Below are 19,651 nucleotides of genomic sequence, written 5' to 3'. Positions count from 1 at the left end.
GGTTTCAACTACCTGAGTGTTCATTTCTTTGAAGAATTATCTATTTTATTTCAAAGGCAGAGTTACAGAGAGACAAAGGCAGAAATAAAGAGAGAGAGAGGGAGAGAGGGGGGGAGAGAGAGAGATCAACCATCAGCTGGCTCACTCCCCAAGTGGTCATAAAGGCCACAGCTTGGCCGATCCAAAGCCAGGAGACAGGAGCTTCTTTTGGGTTTCCCATGAGGGTTCAGAGGCCCAAGTCCTTGGGCCATCCTCTGCTACTTTCCCAGGTGAACAAGCAGGGAGCTGGTTCAGAAGTGGAGCAGCTGGGACTCAGGCAGTGGCTATACATGCTATGCTACAGCGCTGAAATGGAGTTGACACTTTTGTATCCCAGGACAGGCATCAGCAGGAAGTTATAATCAGGGGTCTGATTAGACTAGAAACCAGGCACCCTGATATGAGCTGCAGGTTTCTAATCTCCTGGTTTAACTTCTAGGTGAGACATCATCCCCATAAAGGCTTTGACGTTCCTTGAGTTTACAGATACACACACACACAGGAAAACACAGTAGGAAGTCACAGAGCAATAAGGTGAGATCATGGCCCAGGTTTCCTCCGCAGCCAGACTGTGGGTGCTGAGCCCCACTGCAGAGCATCGGGGGCTCCCAGGGTGAATGGGGAGAGTAAGTCTGGGGTTAGATACCCATCCCATACAGCTGGACATTCTGCTGCCCAGGTGGCCAGGAATTAATGGCCGACAAGGTTTATTTTTTTTCCTTTAGGGATTTCTTTAATATTTGCAAGTCAGAATAACACAGAGAGAGGAGAGAGAGAGAGAGAGAGAGAGAGAGAGAGAGAGAGAGAGAGAGGTCTCCCATCCAATGGTTTACTCCCCAGATGGCCACATGGCCCAGATATGGGACTATCTGAAGCCAGGAGCCAGGAGTTTCTTCTGGGTCTCCCACAGGGGTATAGCGGCCCAAGGACTTTGGCCATCTTCTACTGCTTTCCCAGGTCACAGCAGAGAGCTGGAAAAGAATTGGGGCAGCCACGTCTTGAAACAGTGCCCATACGGGATGCTGGTGCTTCAGGCCAGGGTTTGAACAAGCTGAGCCACAGCACCAAGCCTGCACTGAATAGGTTGTTTTCTTAGTTTGTTTTTTACAAGTAGAGTTAGCCAGTGAGAGACAGAGAAAAAGGTCTTCCTTCAACCTTGGTTTACCCCCTAAATGGCCGCTATGGCTGGCACGCTGGGGCCGGCGTGCTACGCTGATCTGAAACCAGGAGCCTGGTTCTTCCTGCTGGTCTCCTATGCAGGTGCAGAGCCCAAGCCTTTGGGCCATCCTCCACTGCCTTACCAGACCACAGAGGAGAGCTGGACTGGAAGAGGAGCAATGGGAAGGATCTGGAGCCCCAACTGGTACTAGAACCTGGGGTGCCAGTGCTGCAGGTGGAGGATTCGCCACGTGAGCTAAGGTGCCTGCCCTGATGGATTTAAACAACTGTAACCATATCTTGAGGGGAATAAATATCCTTTAAAGAACACAAGCATAGAGAGAAGTGGCCTTACCAACAAAAACAAATGAACAACAACAACAAAAAACCACAGAAGCGTTTTTACATTTTACAGACTTAAATGTAGTCTCCATCAAAAATCATCAAAATAAGCTGGCTAGACATACATGAAATTATGAAGTAATTTTATTTTTTGACAGGCAGAGTGGACAGTGAGAGAGAGAGACAGAGAGAAAGGTCTTCCTTTGCCGTTGATTCACCCTCCAATGGCCACCACTGCCGGCGCGCCGCGGCTGGTGCACCCTGCTGATCCGATGGCAGGAGCCAGGAGCCAGGTGCTTTTCCTGGTCTCCCATGGGGTGCAGGGACCAAGCACCTGGGCCATCCTCCACTGCACTCCCTGGCCACAGCAGAGAGCTGGCCTGGAAGAGGGGCAACCGGGACAGAATCCGGCGCCCAAACCGGGACTAGAACCCGGTGTGCCGGCGCCACTAGGCGGAGGATTAGCCTAGTGAGCCGCGGCGCCGGCCGTGAAGTAATTTTTTTAAACACTCACATAGCTGAGACATGTATCTCAGTACAAATATATTAAACCACATAACTGTTAAGGAGTAATAGCTGCCAGACTTAAGGACTGACAAAATTCAAAAGCAAAAATTTCCCTATTTGGCATCAGTGAAGTGCCCTCACGTGGTTTTTTCCTGATAAGACTTATGAATGTCTAACCGGTATCTGAAAAGGGATTAACATCACTCATCATCTGGGAGAGGCAAATTAGAACTATAGACAGAGTTTGTCAGACTTCTTAAAATGGATGCCTCTTTATTTATTTTTAAAAAGACACATTAGTTTATTTAAGAGTAGGAGAGAGGAGAGAGAGAGAGAAATAGAGAAATAGAGCAGGCAGAATGAGCAAATTAGAGAGAGACAGCTGGAGGTCTTCCACATACTCACTCATTCCTCCAAGTTCCTGTCCCAGCTGTGGTTGGGTTGGGCAGAAGTGGGAGCCAGGGATTCTTCAGGGATGCATGCATGGCAGGGATAAAAGATTTGACCAGCATCAACTGCCTTGCAGATGCATTCCCAGGAAGCTTGATTGGAAGGGGAGTGTCCGGCACTCCAAGAGGCCCACTGAGGTGGATTGGGGCATCGCAATCCACAGCCTCACCTGCTGCATCATGAATCCCACCCCAGGTGTAATTTTAAAATGTCTTTGCATTGTTGTGGCGTCCAGCTCCCCACTCATCCACCGCCTCTGCTCCTGTGGAATCCTGCAACTTGGGCCCAAGTCTCTGCACTCTCGCCATGTCAAACCAGACCACCCTGGCCTGACACCCACTCCCAGATCACCACCAAGGACTTACAGAGAACAAGGACGTCCTGGAGGAGGCTGGGAACCGAAGAGGCACCCCTGCCAAATGGGAGTGCTCATGAGGACAATGGGGAGTAGGAGGCGCACAAGGAGGTAGAGGAAGAAGGTGGAGAGGAGGAGGGCGTGGAGGAAGAGAGCCATGGAGAGGAAGAGGATGGAGACGAAGAGGAGGAGGCCGAGGCAGCTCCAGGAAACGGTCACCTGAAGATGATGAAGATGACTCAACAGCAGAAAAGGAAAAATAAAACATAAAAAAATAAGTAAATAAAAGGCAGCAGTGACCAATATATTCCTCTTCCACTTCTGGTCTCAGAATCTCAACGTGATCACTTTGGAGCAGAGGCCGCGGCCGCCCGCGGCAGCGCCCCCTGCCGGCGATGCGCTCTCTGCACCTCCCAACCAAGATCAAGTGTGTTTGCAACAGGGGAGGGAAAAAAAATTCAGCTCTTCTTTTATCTGAAAAGTACTTCAGGAGGGAAAGTTCCTTTGTATTTTTACTTTGTTTACCATTTCTATTTTTGTTCATATTGGTAGGGAGCATCCATTTTTAATGATCTTGGGATGGAAAACCAGCCTGCAGGGTGTTCTCTCTTTGCTTCTGACTGTACTTGTGTTGTGACCATGTTCATTTACATTTCAGAGGAGAAAAACAAAATTGTAAAAGAGCAAAATCAACAACAACAGAAAATCTTGCATCAAGCGTTCCTCTTTTTTTTTCGTTTGTTTGTACTTAGCTGTACAGTAAGTTTTTGGTTTGTTTGGTAGAGTGGGCTAAGCATCTGCTTGTGGTGCCAGAATCCCATCTGCATGCCAGGTTCGAGTCCCACATACCCCTCTTCTATGCCAGCTCTCTGCTATGGCCTGGGAAAGCATTAGAAAGGGGCCCGAAAGCTCAGACCCTTGCACCTGCATGGGAGAGATGGGAGAAACTCCTGGCTCTCAGCTACAGCTCTTTAGGCCATTTCCAGAGGAACCAGCAGAATGAAGACCTTTCTCTCTTTCTCTCCCTCTGTCTGTAACTCTATCTCTCAAATAAAAAAATGCCCCCACCATAAGCCAAAGGATTGTTCTTTTTTTCTTTTTTTGTCTATGAAGTTTCTGTTTACTTTTTGCTTTTGGTCTTTGATGTACTTGTGAAACATGTTATCCAACAAGATCCAGAATTTTATTTTGCTGAGTTCTAAAAAAAAAAAAGATAAGACATGTAGACAAGGATGTGGGTAGAAGAGGACACTTATCCAGTGTTGCTTGATGTTATTACATCCATTATGGAAAACAATGGAGAGGTTTTATCCAAACTAAAAATTTAGCTTTCCTCAGAATATTATAACAAATAATTATCAAAGCTGGCGGCATGGCTCAATAGGCTAATCGTCTACCTTTTTGCGCCAGCACACTGGGTTCTAGTCCCGGTCTGGGCGCCGGATGCTGTCCCGGTTACCCCTCTTCCAGGCCAGCTCTCTGCTATGGCCTGGGAGTGCAGTGGAGGATGGCCCAAGTCCTTGGGACCTGCACCTGCATGGGAGACCAGGAAAAGCACCTGAATCCTGGCTTCGGTTCAGCCCAATGCACCGGCTGCAGCGCAATGGCAGCGGCGGCCATTGGAGGATGAACCAATGGCAAAAGGAAGACCTTCTCTCTGTCTCTATCTCTCTCACTTTTCACTTTGCCTGTAAAAAAAAAATTATCAAAGGAATAAAAAAATTTAAATTAAAACTGCTATAGATCCTGCAATCCCTATCCTGGGTATAAATCCAAATAAATGAAATCTCTGTGTAGAGAGAGATGGCACTCCGTGAACCATACAAAAATGCTCACAAGAAGTGCCAATGTAAGTACCCATCAGCAGACAGAGGAGTGAGTATGTGCTATCCATATGAAATATTATATTTCTAGGTTGCTATGTGGCCATGAGGCTTCCCGATAAGTTTATGGAAAAACAAGATTTACACAAAATAATTTCATATATGGATTTTCATTTATTTATTTAATTCACAGACACACAAGCTGGGGAGAAAGAGAGAGAGAAAGAGATGGAGAGAGAGAGAGAATCTTTCATGTGCTGGATTGTGTCAAGGCAAAATTCAGGGGCCTGGAATTCCATGGAGGGCTGTTGTATGATTAATACAGGCACATGAACGTGGATCATCATCTGAAGCTTTGGCAGGCCCAGTAGAAGGGAGCTGAATCAGAAGCAGAGCAGCCATTACTCGAATGCACATCCCTGTATTCAATGATGCAGTTCCAAAATGGGGCTTAAATCACAATGCCGCAATGTGGCCTGCCCTGTTACAATTTTTGAATCTATGCAGATATTTTGCATAATGCATGTGTTCCACAGACTCATTTTAACTCAAATTAATTAACTAATTTAGAGATGGGGGAGAGAGAGAAAAGGAGAGGGAGATCAAGAGATGCACACAGAGACAGAGGGACAGAGAGGTCATATCTGCTGGTTCATTGTCTTAAGCCTCTTCAGTTAGAGTTGGGACATTGACTCCAGGAGCTGAAATCTCAATCTAGGTTTCTCATGAGAGTGGAAGGATTTCAACTACCTGAGTGTTCATTTCTTTGAAGAATTATTTATTTTATTTGAAAGGCAGAGTCACAGAGAGACAAAGGCAGAAACAGAGTGGGCGAGAAAGAGAGAGTGAGCGAGAAACAGAAATAGCAACCATCAGCTGGCTGACCCCCCAAATGGCCATAATGGCCACAGCTTGGCTGTTCCAAAGCCGGGAGACAGCTCCTCGGGCCTCTATGCAGCGCCGTGCAGAGCTGCTATGTGCTGGCCTTGCAGGCGGCCTGGGCCTTCCCTGCCCAGGGCTGGCTCCTCCCGGCCCCGGCCCCTGACCCAGAGCACATGCCTGCTGTCCGGTCGCTGGCACCTGCAGAGAGCTCCTCCCAGGAGGGGGAAGGCCAGCCCTCTGCTGAGCAGGAAGAACCTGAGGCACACAGGGCATCAGACTAATCTTGTGCTGGGGAGCCCACATGGTGGACACTAGAGGGCGCATCTCTGACACACAGAAAGACTTGCAGGTGCTACTTCTCTGCAAGCCCAGCAGAGACCCTGTGGTTGGGATGAGCTGATGCCTGAGGGAATCTGGGTGGCCATAGGACAGGAACTGGAGCGACTTCCTCAGAATCAGGAAGCTGTTGTGTCCTTGAGGACGCCATGACAGAAGAATGTCGGTTTTCACATTACCAATCTGAATCCTTGTAACTGACTTGAATTTTTAAATGAAGCACATATTAAGAGGTCATCATTGAGTATTACAGGCATGGAAAGCCAAGACACTCTGGCAAAAAGATCTCTGTGAGTGAGATCCCAGTGGAAAGAACAGGTCTTCAAAGAAGGAGTACCTTTCTCTGAAGGGAGGAGAGAACCTTCACTTTGACTATGACCTTGTCTAAACAAGATAAGAGTCGGAGAACTCAGAGGGCTTCCATAGCCTTGGAAACTCATGACTGGAGCATAGGGAGATTACTGATGCCATAGACAGGAGTGTCAATTGGTAAAGTCAACAACAGGAGTCACTGTGCACTTACTCCTCATGTAGGATCTCTGTCCTTAATGTGCTGTACATTGAGATTTAATGCTATAACGAGTACTCAAACAATATATTTCACTTTCTGTCTCTGGGGGTGCAAACTGTTGAAATCTTTACTTAATGCATAATAAACTGATCTTCTGTAAAAAAAAAAAAAAGAAATTATCAATTCCCAACTTGACTCTCTCTGGGATTAAACATGACAATAGGTCTGATCTGATTTCATCATCATTTAAAAAAAATCATCTATTATTTTTCACTTTATGTTTCTGTGTGGGAGCAAACTGTTGAAATACTTACTTAATGTATACTAAGCTGATTTTTGTATATTAAGATAATCGAAAATGAATCTTGATGTGAATAGAAGGGGAGAAGGAGTGGGAAAGGGGAGGGTTGTTGGTGGGAGGGACGGTATGGGGGGGAAGCCATTGTAATCCATAAGTCGTACTTTGGAAATTTATATTCATTAAATAAAAGTTAAAAAAAAAGACAAGTCATCATTGACACTTGTGCATTTTTGTCAATGTAAAGCTTTCTGCCTGGAGAAGTTCTGGGGAGGTGGGAGGAGCAGTGCCCAGGAGGACTCTGAGGGGAGATGACAGGGTGGGTCTGTGTGAGACAGGGCCTCAGAAGCAGTGGGTGTCTGAGGGTGGGCAGAGACGGTACCCAGACGTCTGAAACCAGTGTTGATCAAGCGTGGACAGTTTCTTGCCCCATCGGAATTTGATGCTGTGACTGTGTGATTTTATTCTGCTGAACCCACTTTCAATTGATAACATAAGTTTCAGATGTTCGAGATGAATAAGGATGTGTTATCTTCATAAAATTAGTTTCGTGTATTTATATGAACATGAGTACATGAATGTTCTTCCAAATCTTAATAAAAATGAATTGAAGACCAATTGAATTTAATAGAAGTTTTATTTATTTAAATGAATGAATTCTTTCTTTATTGTGACTTAGTAATGGTGACAGAGGGAGAGGCAAAAGAGAGTGAGAAATTTCATCTGCTGGTTCTCTTGGCAAATGGCTGAGTGGCTTGGGCTGTTCAAGCAAAAACTTTAAATGAAGCACATATTAAGAGGTCATCATTGAGTATTACAGGCATGGAAAGCCAAGACACTCTGGCAAAAAGATCTCTGTGAGTGAGATCCCAGTGGAAAGAACAGGTCTTCAAAGAAGGAGTACCTTTCTCTGAAGGGAGGAGAGAACCTTCACTTTGACTATGACCTTGTCTAAACAAGATAAGAGTCGGAGAACTCAGAGGGCTTCTATAGCCTTGGAAACTCATGACTGGAGCATAGGGAGATTACTGATGCCATAGACAGGAGTGTCAATTGGTAAAGTCAACAACAGGAGTCACTGTGCACTTACTCCTCATGTAGGATCTCTGCCCTTAATGTGCTGTACATTGAGATTTAATGCTATAACGAGTACTCAAACAATATATTTCACTTTCTGTCTCTGGGGGTGCAAACTGTTGAAATCTTTACTTAATGCATAATAAACTGATCTTCTGTAAAAAAAAAAAAAGAAATTATCAGTTCCCAACTTGACTCTCTCTGGGATTAAACATGACAATAGGTCTGATCTGATTTCATCATCATTTAAAAAAAATCATCTATTATTTTTCACTTTATGTTTCTGTGTGGGAGCAAACTGTTGAAATACTTACTTAATGTATACTAAGCTGATTTTTGTATATTAAGATAATCGAAAATGAATCTTGATGTGAATAGAAGGGGAGAAGGAGTGGGAAAGGGGAGGGTTGTTGGTGGGAGGGACGGTATGGGGGGGAAGCCATTGTAATCCATAAGTCGTACTTTGGAAATTTATATTGATTAAATAAAAGTTAAAAAAAGACAAGTCATCATTGACACTTGTGCATTTTTGTCAATGTAAAGTTTCTAGCTGGAGAAGTTCTGGTGAGGTGGGAGGAGCAGTACTCATGAGGACTCTGATGGGAGATGACAGGTTGGGTCTGCTTTTAATAGTGCATTAGAAAGTATGTCCCTTTGTTTTATTTTTATGTTTTCTATATTTGTGCATATTGGTAGGGGTAGCCAATTTTAATGATTTTGGGATGACTAAACTAGCTTTCAACTTGTTTTCTGTATGGTTTTTCTGTACTTGTGGTGTGAATTCTTCATTAACATATCAAAGCAGAAAATAATCTTTGTAAAATATCTAAAGCAACAACAGAAAACCTTGTGTCAAGCATTCCTTTTTTTTTTGTATGTAGTAGCTGTACTGTAAGTAGTTGTTTAGTATGAGATTGTTAAAAAGGCCAAAGATAGGGGCCAGCAATGTGGTAGAGTGGGCTAAGTGTGTGCCTGTTGTGCCAGAATCCCATATAGGTACCAGGTTGGAGTCCCAAATGCCCCTCTTCTAAACCAGCTCTCTGCTATGGCCTGGAAAAGCAGTAGAACATAGCCCAGATGCTTGGGCCTCTTCACCTGCATGGGAGACCTGCAAGAAACTTCTGGCTCTCAGCTACTGCCATTTAGGCCATTTCCTGAGGGACCAGCAGGTGGAACCTTTCTGTTTTTCCCTCTGTCTATAATTCTACCATCAAATAAATAAATAAAATCCCCTCCACATAAAAGCCAAAGGTTTCCCTTTTTTTTTTCTATGTAGTTGTTTTCGAGTTTTTTATTTTCCACATTCTTGACATATGTGTGAAACATTTTATCATAAAATAACTGGAATTTATTTTGCTGAGTTGTTCTAAAATAAAAGATCAGATGTGTAGACAAGGATGTGGGTAGAAGTGGACACTTATCCAGTGTTGCTGGAATATATGTTATTCTAGCCATTGCAGAAAATGATGGAGAGGTTTTACCAAAAATAAAAATTGAGCTTTCCTCAGAATATTATACAAATAATTATCAAGTAGATAAAACAATTTGAAATAAAAACTATTATAAATGCTACAATCCCCATTCTGGGTACAAATGCAAAGGAAATGAAATCCATGTGTAGGAAGAGATGTCACCCCATGTTTAGTACAGCAATGCTCACTAGTAGTGCCAATGTATGGAAACAGTTTAAGTACCTATCAGCAGACGGATGAGTATGTGCTATCCATATGAAATATTATATTTCTATATTAAATGTGTGCATGAGGATACTTCACAAGCTTTATGGAAAAGTAAGATTCACACAAATGAATTTCATATGTAGATTTTCATTTATTTATTTAAATATATTGATTTATTGTCACATAGTGATGGGAGAAAGAAAGAAAAGAGAGAGAGAGAGAAAGAGAGAAAATTTCATCTGCTGCTTCCCTTCCAAAATGGTCGAATTGCTGGGGTCTGTCAAGGCAGAAATCAGGAGCCTGGAATTCCATCCAGAGGGACAGAGAGGTCATATCTGCTGGTTCATGGTCAAAAGCCTTTTAGAAAGAGATGGGACATATAGATTCCAGTAGTTGAAATAACAAACTAGATTGCTCATGAGAGTGGCAGGGTTTCAACTACCTTCTTTTAAGATTTATTGATTTTATTGGAAAGGCAGAGTTAGAGAGAGACAAAGGCAGAGGAGATGGAGAGAGAGGGAGAGAGAGAGAGAGAGATCAACCATCAGCTGGCTCACTCCCCAAATAGCTATAAAAGCTCAGAGGCCCAAGTACTTTGCTGGAATGTTTGTTACTACAGCCATTGCAGAAAACGATGGAGAGGTTTTACCAAAAATAAAAATTTAGCTTTCCTCAGAATATGATAGCAAACAATTATCAGAGTATAAAGGAATTTTAAATTAAAACTGGTACAGATCCTACAATCCCTCTCCTGGGTATAAATCCAAAGAAACCAAATCTCTTTATAGAGAGAGATGGAACCACATGTATAGTACAGCAATGCTCATAGTAATCCCAGTGTATGGAAAGAGCGCAAGTACCCATTGACAGATGGATGAGTCCAGATTATTATCCATTTGAAATATTATATTTCTATGTTACATTGTATGCATGAGTCTACTTCAAAGCATTATGGAAAAATAGATTCACACAAATTAATTTCATATGTAGCATTTCATTTCTTTCTTTCTTTAATTTATTTATTGACACAGTGATGGGGAGAAAGGGAGAAAGAGAGAGAGGGAGAGAGAGAGTGAAGAAGAAGAGAGAGAAAAATTTTCATCTGCTGGTTCCCTTCCCAAATGGCTGAATGGATGGAGCTTGTCAAGGCAGAAATCAGGAGCTGGGAATTCCATTCAGGGCTCTTTCAAGATTAATACAAGCTCAAAATCTTGGATCATCATCTGATGCTTTGGCGGGCACAGTACAAGGGAGCTGAAACAGAAGCAGAGCAGTCAAAACTTGAATGTGAATCCCTTTATTCAATGATGCTGTTCCAAATTGTGGCTTAACTCACAGTGCTGCCGTGTGGCCTGCCCAGTTACAATTTTTGAATCAAAGCAGATATTTTAGATAATGCATGTGTTCCACAGACTCATTTTAACTCTCACTAATTAATTAATTTAGAGACCAGAGGAGATAAAGGGAGAGAAGGAGAGGGAGATCAAAAGATGCACACAGAGGCAGAGGGATGGAGAGGTCATATCTGCTGGTTCATTATCTTAAGCCTCTTCAGTTAGAGTTGGGACATTGACTCCAGAAGCTGAAATCTCAATCTAGGTTTCTGATAAGTGTGTCAGGTTTTCAACTACCTGAGTGTTCATTTCTTTGAAGAATTATTTATTTTATTTGAAAGGCAGAGTTACAGAGAGACAAAGGCAGAAACAGAGAGAGACAAACAGAGAGAGAGAGGGAGGGAAGGAGGGAGGGAGAGAGATCAACCATCAGCTGATTCACTCCCCAAATGGCATAATGGCCACAGTTTGGCTGATCCGAAGCTGGGAGACAAGAGCTTCTTCTGGGTCTCCCATGAGGGTTCAGAGGCCCAAGTCCTTGGGCCATCCTCTGCTACTTTCCCAGGTGAACAAGCAGGGAGCTGGTTCAGAAGTGGAGCAGCTGGGACTCAGGCAGTGGCTATACCTGCTACGCCACAGTGCTGAAATGGAGTTGACACTTTTGTATCCCAGGATGTTCACCAGCATAAAGTTGTAATCAGGGGTCAGGTGGGACTAGAAGCCCGGCACCCTGAAATGAGCTGCAGGTGTCTAATCTCCTGGTTTAACTGCTAGGTGAGATTTGGGACACATAAAGTCTTTGAAGTGACCTTGAGTTTACAGAAACACACACACAGGAGTGACACAGTGGCAAGGCCAACAGCACTAAGGTATGATCATGCCCCAGGTGTCCTCAGCTAATCTGTGGGTGCTGAGCACCTTCTACAGAGTGTCCTGAGCTTCCAGGGTGACTAGGGAGATTGAGGTTGGGTCAGCTCCCCATGTGGCTGGAATTTTTCTGCAGAGAAATCAGTGACTGATGAGGTTTAAACACCCTCAGTTGGTGACCAATGAAGTTGTAACCAGACACCCTCAGATGATCTCACTTATTCTAATTTGGCACATTGAAATACCTTTTTCACTTTCTATATACCTTTGAATATTAGGACTTACATTGCAACTTGTCACAATTGATTATTTTGATATGGTCATTACTGAGCAGCTAGGATTTCCTAGCACGTGTAGATAAAATTTAATCTTATTGATTATTTGATTCTCTTCATTTGGAAGACTTTTCTAAACATGTGTATAGGCTGCTTGTTTGATTCTGCAGCATGAGATCTAGGCAGGGCCTTAATAACACTTTTGAGTGGTGATTGGGCTAGAAATGAAATGGGGACCAGTGCCTACCTTTCAGTCTGTGTGCCCTCTAACACTGTGTGCCTGCATTGGATACAATGATAGGACCTCTCATCAGGGTCACATCACCACCACAAATGAAAACTTAAGCATGCACTGGTGATCCACAGGAGAATGGAATCCCACTCTCCAATGGGCATGAGCACCACCCTGAGGAGGGGCTTTAAAAGGCAGATGCAGCACATCTTTGAATACCTTGTTTCTACTTGTGGTTGTGTGATTTTCTTTTTTTTTTAAGATTTTATTTATTTTACTTGGGAGGTAGAGTTTGAGACAGTAAGACGGAGAGACAGAGAGAAACGTCTTCCCTACATTGGTTTACTCCCCAAATGGCTGCAATAGCTAGAGCTGCACCAATCTGAAGCCAGGAGACAGGCACCTCTTTCTGGTCTTCCAAATGAGGGCAGAGGCACAAGGATCCAGGCCATCCTCCACTGCTTTCCCAGGCCATAGCAGAGAGCTGGATTGGAAGTGGAGCAGCCGGGGCTAGAATCAGTGCCCGTATGTGAAGCCTGTGCTGCAGGCAGAGGATTAACCTACTGTACCACTGTGCTGGGCCTGGCTGTGTGATTTTCAGCATTTAGCATTGGAGCATGGGTGTGTCATGGTTGGCCATTCCCTAACACCATGGCTGATCTCTACTCAGGTTTGCAGTTTTAGGCAACGTTTTGAGCTGCACACACAGAATTTTCCACATGAGGCTGCCCTTCTCACCTCATGGAACTTACAATTTAGACAAGGCAGGCTAGAAAATAAATCTTTCTAAAATTATGGGGCCGGCATTTTGGTGTAATTGGATGCCACCATCCCATTAGGGCACTGGTTCACATCCTGTCTGTTCCATTTCTGATCCAGAACCCTACTAATGAACCAGGGTAAGCAGTGAAGGATGGCACATGTATTCGGACCTCTGCACCCACATGAGAAACTCAGATAACTCTCCTGGCTCCTGACTTCTGCCTGAACCATCACAGGTAATGGCAGCCATTTGGGAGTGAACCAGCAGAATGAATACATCTCGCCAACTCTCCCACTCTCTGTCTGTAACTCTTTTTCAAATAAACACAAATAAATGTTTCCAAATAAAGAAATAGCAGGTATGAAATGCATTATTTCATAAAGAAGCTTTTTTTCCCCCATTCACTCTTCATTGCAGAAGGTCAGAGTTCATGCATTGTGATGGCACAGCCTATAAGAACTGAAAATACTGAGGAAGCTCTCCAGGCATAAAATTCTCCATGCAGCAAATGAAATTTTGTCTGGAATTAACTTTACAAGGAGAAAGGTGTGGGTGGCCACATGGCCCAACCACCAGTGTCCTAATGGGATTCCCTGTTCCTACTTCCCTCCCTGCCCCTGGGCAAAGTTTTAAAAGGACCTGTTCCTGAACATGTCTCTCTCTCTCTCCTTTGCTCTCTCCAGGACCATCTGCATCCATATCCACATATCCATCTCCTGACCTCTGTCTCTGTCTCTCTCTTAGGCTTTCATTCTGCCTCTTTTCCTTCATTGCCCCATCCCTCCAGCCTGTCAGGTTTCCCCCAATAAACTCTTTCTCTAAAAAAAAACAAAGAGAGAGAGAGAGAGAGAGAGGAAATATATGAGAGAGAGAGAGAAGGCTGCCACAACAACAAAAAAGAAAGTTCTGAACCTGCATGGAGGGTGATTGTGTTAGAGTGGAAATAAAATGTCAGCCTACTGTGGGACTCTCAAGTCCTGAATGTGTGTTTTTAACCATATCTTGAGAACAATAAATTTCCTGTAAGGAACACAAGCGTTTTTACATATTTACAGACTTAAATGTAGTCTCCATCAAAAATCATCAAAATAAGCTGGCTAGACATATATGAAACTGTGAAGTAATATTATTAAACACTCAGGGTGCTGAGAAATGTATCTCAGCACAAATATTTTAAACCACATAACTATTAAGGAGTAATATCTGCCAGACTTAAGGACTGACAAAATTCGAATGAAAAAATTTCCCTATTTGGTATCAGCAAAGTGCCTTCACGTGTGTTTTTCCTGATAAGACTTATGAACATCTAACCAGTATCTGAAAAGGGATTACCATCACTCATCATCTGGGAGAGGCAAATTAGAACTATAGACAGTTTGTCACACTTCTTAAAATGGATGCCTCTTTATTTAATTTTATTGGCTTACATTTTTTTTTCACTTTTATTTAATGCATATAAACTTCCAAAGTAAAAAACGCATTAGTTTATTTAAGAGCCGGCGAGAGGAAGAGAGAGAGAGAGAAAGAGAGAGAAATAGAGCAGGCAGAATGAGCAAGTTAGAGAGAGGCAGCTGGAGGTCTTCCACATAATCACTCATTCCGCCAAGTTCCTGCCCCAGCTGTGGCTGGGTTGGGCAGAAGTGGGAGCCAGGGATTCTTCAAGGATGCATGCATGGCAGGGATAAAAGATTTGACCAGCGTCAGCTGCCTTGCAGATGCATTCCCAGGAAGCGTGATTGGAAGAGGAGTGTCCGGGACCCCAACAGGCCCACTGCAGTGGATTGGGGCATCGCAAGCCACAGCCTCACCTGCTGCATCATGAATCCCACCCCAGGTGTTATTTTAAAATGTCAAAGACTGCTGTAAATCGCCATCTTTGCATTGTTGTGGGGTCCAGCTCCCCACTCATCCACCGCCTCTGCTGCTGTGGAATCCTGCAGCTTGGGCCCCAGTCTCTACACTCTCGCCATGACAAACCAGACCAGCCTGGCAGGACACCCACTCCCAGATCACCACCAAGGACTTACAGAGAGCAAGGACGTCCTGGAGGAGGCTGGGAACCGAAGAGACGCCCCTGCCACATGGGAGCGCTCATGAGGACAATGGGGAGTAGGAGGCACACAAGGAGGTAGAGGAAGAAGGTGGAGAGGAGGAGGGCGTGGAGGAAGAGGGCCATGGAGAGGAAGAGGATGGAGACATAGGTGAGGAGGCCGAGGCAGCTCCAGGAAACGGGCACCTGAAGATGATGAAGATGACTCGACAGCAGAAAAGAAAAACAAAACGTAAAAAATAAGTAAATAAAAGGCAGCAGTGACCTGTTCCTCTTCTACTTCTGGTCTCTGAATCTCAACGTGATCACTTTGGAGCAGAGGCCGCGGCCGCCCACGGCAGCGCCCCCTGCCGACGACACGCTCTCTGCACCTCCCAACCAAGATCAAGTGTGTTTGCAACAGGGTAGGGAAAAAAAATTCAGCTCTGCTTTTATCTGAAAAGTACTTCAGGAAGGAAAGTTTGTATGTATTTTCCACTTAAGTGTTTCAATGCAGTGACAAAACAAACTATATACAATTGATTTAAATGCTGTTAAACTTGATTCATGGAAGATTATTTTTAAGTGTTTTATATATCCATTAGAAATATTTAAAGATGTGAGTGTTATAATTTTTTGGCATAAAGGCAAGAGCCTTAAGATAGACCATAGGTATTTGAGGAGATGATTATTCAATCTTGCCACTTGCAAAAAATTTGGATACTATTTTTTCAGGAAATTTTTTATACAATCCTTCTTACAGTAGACATGCACAGATCCTTCTGAGCTTAAAAGAATTTTTTCTGAAATAAATAGCAACCCAAAGGCAGTAGCTCCCCACAATGCCACTGTACCCACTCCTAATCCCTAGATGAAGGATTGGGTGCTACCCTGGATCATTGAGTTTATTGAAATAATCTGAGACTGGTGCTTAGTCTTCGTACTAGCCACAGGGGACAAAGTGACGCCTTAGTTTCCATGTTTCGTCAGCTCATCATCAAGCTTCCTTTGGAAACCTGTTTTCTGTCTTTCTACAGGAATATTTCTACATAATCATATTTATTAGTTATGTATATAATATAATTATATTTATCATGTAGAATTATAATTCTAAATAATTTCCATAGAAATTATTTCTACAGAAATAATCTCAGGAGGGTAGGGAGGGTGAGGTGGGTAACATTGTGAAGCAGGTTAAGCCAACACCTGCGATGTTGGCATCCCATATCAGAGTGCTGGTTCAAGTCTTGGCTGCTCCACTTAATGATCCATTCTCTTTGTCTTTCCCTCTCTGTCACTCAGCCTTTCAAATAAAAAAAAAATTCAGCTCTGCTTTTATCTGAAACGTACTTCAGGATGAAAGTTTGTATGTATTTTCCCTTTTTTACGATTTGTATTTGTGTACATTTTTAATTTTCTTGGGATGAAAAACCAGCCTGCAGGGTGTTCTCTGTATGCTTCTGACTGTACTTGTGTTGTGGCCATGTTCATTTACATCGCAGTGGAGAAAAAAAAAAACTGTAAAAGAGCAAAATCAACAACAGCAGCAAATCTTGCATCAAGCGTTCCTCCTTTTTTGTTTGTTTGTACTTAGCTGTACAGTAAGTTTTTGGTTTGTTTGGTAGAATGAGCTAAGCATCTGCTTGTGGTGCCACATTCCCATCTGCATGCCAGGTTCGAGTCCCACATACCCCTCTTCTATGCCAGCTCTCTGCTATGGCCTGGGAAAGCATTAGAAAGGGGCCCGAAAGCTCAGACCCTTGCACCTGCATGGGAGAGATGGGAGAAACTCCTGGCTCTCAGCTACAGCTCTTTAGGCCATTTCCAGAGGAACCAGCAGAATGAAGACCTTTCTCTCTTTCTCTCTCTCTGTCTGTAACTCTATCTCTCAAATAAAAAAAAATTCCCCCACCATAAGCCAAAGGATTTTTTTCTTTTTTTGTCTATGAAGTTTCTGTTTACTTTATGCTTTTGGTCTTTGATGTACTTGTGAAACATGTTATCCAACAAGAAACCAGAATTTTATTTTGCTGAGTTGTTCTAAAGAAAAAAAAAAAGATAAGACATGTAGACAAGGATGTGGGTAGAAGAGGACACTTATCCAGTGTTGCTGGAATATATGTTACTACATCCACTATGGAAAACAATGGAGAGGTTTTATCGAAAATAAAATTTAGCTCTCCTCAGAATATTATAACAAATAAATATCAAAGGAATAAAGCCATTTTAAATTAAAACTGCTATAGATCCTGCAATCCCTATCCTGGGTATAAATCCAAATGAATTCAATCGCTGTGTAGAGAGGGAAGGCACCCCATGAATAATTGTACAGCAATGCTGACTCGTAGTGCCAATGTATGGAAACAGTGTAAGTACCCATCAGCAGACAGATGAGTGAGTATGTGCTATCCATATGAAATATTATATTTCTAGGTTGCTATGTGGGCATGAGGCTTCTCATAAGTTTATGGAAAAACAAGATTTACACAAATTAATTTCATATATATAATTTCAGTTATCTATTTATTTTTTGACACATAGTGATGAGAAGAAAGGAAGAGAGAGGGAGAGAGAGAAAACCTTTCATGTGCTGGTTTCCCTCCCAAATGGCTGAATGGCTGGGGCTTGTCAAGACAAAAGTCAGGAGCCTGGAATTCCATGGAGGGCTATTACATGATTAATATGGGCACATGAACTTGGATCATCATCTGATGCTTTGGCAGGCCCAGTAGAAGGGAGCTGAATCAGAAGCAGAGCAGCCAGAACTTGAATGCACATCCCTTTATTCAATGATGCAGTTCCAAAATGGGGCTTAAATCACAGTGCCGCTATGGAGCCCGCCTGGTTACAATTTTTGAATCTATGCAGATATTTTGCAGAATGCATGTGCTCCACAGACTCATTTTAACTCAAATTAATGAACTAATTTAGAGATGGGGGAGAGAGAGAGAAGGAGAGGGAGATCAAGAGATGCACACAGAGACAGAGGGACAGAGAGGTCATATCTGCTGGTTCATTGTCAAAAACTTCTTCAGTTAGAGTTGGGACATTGACTCCAGGAGCTGAAATCTCAATCTAGGTTTCTCATGAGAGTGGCAGGGTTTCAACTACCCGAGTGGTCATTTCTTTGAAGAATTATTTATTTTATTTGAAAGGCAGAGTTACAGAGAGACAAAAGCAGAGAAAGAGAGGGCGAGAAAGAGAGAGCGAGCTAGAAAGAGAAAGAGAGATCAACCATCAGCTGGTTCACCCCCAAATGGCCATAATGGCCACAGCTTGGCTGCTCCAAAGCTGGGAGACAGGAGCTTCTTCTGGGTCTCCCATGAGGGTTCCGAGGCCCAAGTCCTTGGGCCATCCTCTGGTACTTTCCCAGGTGAAGAAGCAGGGAGCTGGTTCAGAAGTGGAACAGCTGGGACTCAGGCAGTGGCTATACATGCTATACCTCAGCGTTGAAATGGAGTTGATACTTTTGTAACCCAGGACATGCATCAGCAGGAAGTTATAATCAGGGTTCTGATTGGACTAGAAACCAGGCACCCTGAAATGATCTATACGTGTCTAATCTCCTGGTTTAACTTTTAGGTGAGATATAAACCCCATATAGGCTTTGAAGTTCCATTGATTTTACAGATACACACACTGGAAGGAAACAGTAGGAAGTCACAGAGCAATAAGGTATGATCATGGTCCAGGTTTCCTCCTCAGCCACACTGTGGGTGCTGAGCCACACTGCAGAGCATCGGGGGCTCCCAGGGTGACTGAGGAGAGGAAGTGTGTGGTTATCTACCCATCTTATCCATGTGGATATTCTGCTGCACAGGTGCCCAGGTGCCCAGGTGCCCAGGAATTAATGGCTGACAAGTTTTTTTTTTCTTTAGGGATTTCTTTAATATTTGCAAGTCAGAGTTACACAGAGAGAGGAGAGGCAGAGAGAGAGAGAGAGGCCCTCCTTCCAATAGTTTATGGCTCAATTGGCCTTAAGGGCTGGAGCTGGGTCTGTTGGAATCCAGAGGTCAGGAGATTCTTCCAGGTCTCCCACGAGGGCACAGGGGACCAAGGACTTGTGCCATCTTCTGCTGCATTCCCAGGTCACAGCAGAGAGCTGGATAAGAATTGGAGCCGCCAGGTCTCGAACCAGTGCCCAAATGGGATGCTGGCCCTGAAATTCAGGCCAAGGTGTTAACCTGCTGAGCCACCGTGCCAGGCCTGCACTGATCAGGGTTTTGTTTTTTTTGACAAGCAGAGTTAGACATTGAGAGCCAGAGAGGCAGAGAGAAATTTCTTCCTTTTCCATTGGTTCACCCACCAAATCGCCGCTATGCCAGTGTGCTGGGGTCGGACCCTGAGCTGATCCAGAGCAAAGAGCTTCCTCCTGGTCTCCCATGCAGGTGCAGGGCCCCAGGACTTGGGTCATCCTCCACTGCCTTCCCAGTCCACAGCAGAGAGCTGGACTGGAAGAGGAGCAACCAGGTTAAAATCCAGAGCCCCAACTGGGACTAGAACTCAGGATGTTGGTGCCACAGGCTAAGGATTAGCCAAGTGAGCCAAGGCTCCAGCCCTAATTAGGTTTTAAAAAACACCTTCAGGGCCAGTGCTGTGGATCACTAGGCTAATCCTCTGCTTTCAGGCACAGGCACACCGGGTTCTAGTCCCGGTCCAGGTGCTGGATTCTGTCCTGGTTGCCCCTCTTCCAG

Source organism: Oryctolagus cuniculus, chromosome 19, assembly GCF_051225735.1.
Source record: "Oryctolagus cuniculus isolate XC-2025 breed Fujian yellow rabbit chromosome 19, ASM5122573v1, whole genome shotgun sequence".
Taxonomy (NCBI): Eukaryota; Metazoa; Chordata; class Mammalia; order Lagomorpha; family Leporidae; genus Oryctolagus; species Oryctolagus cuniculus.
The sequence above is the reverse complement of the archived record's forward strand: the minus strand, read 5'-3'. Positions refer to the sequence as shown.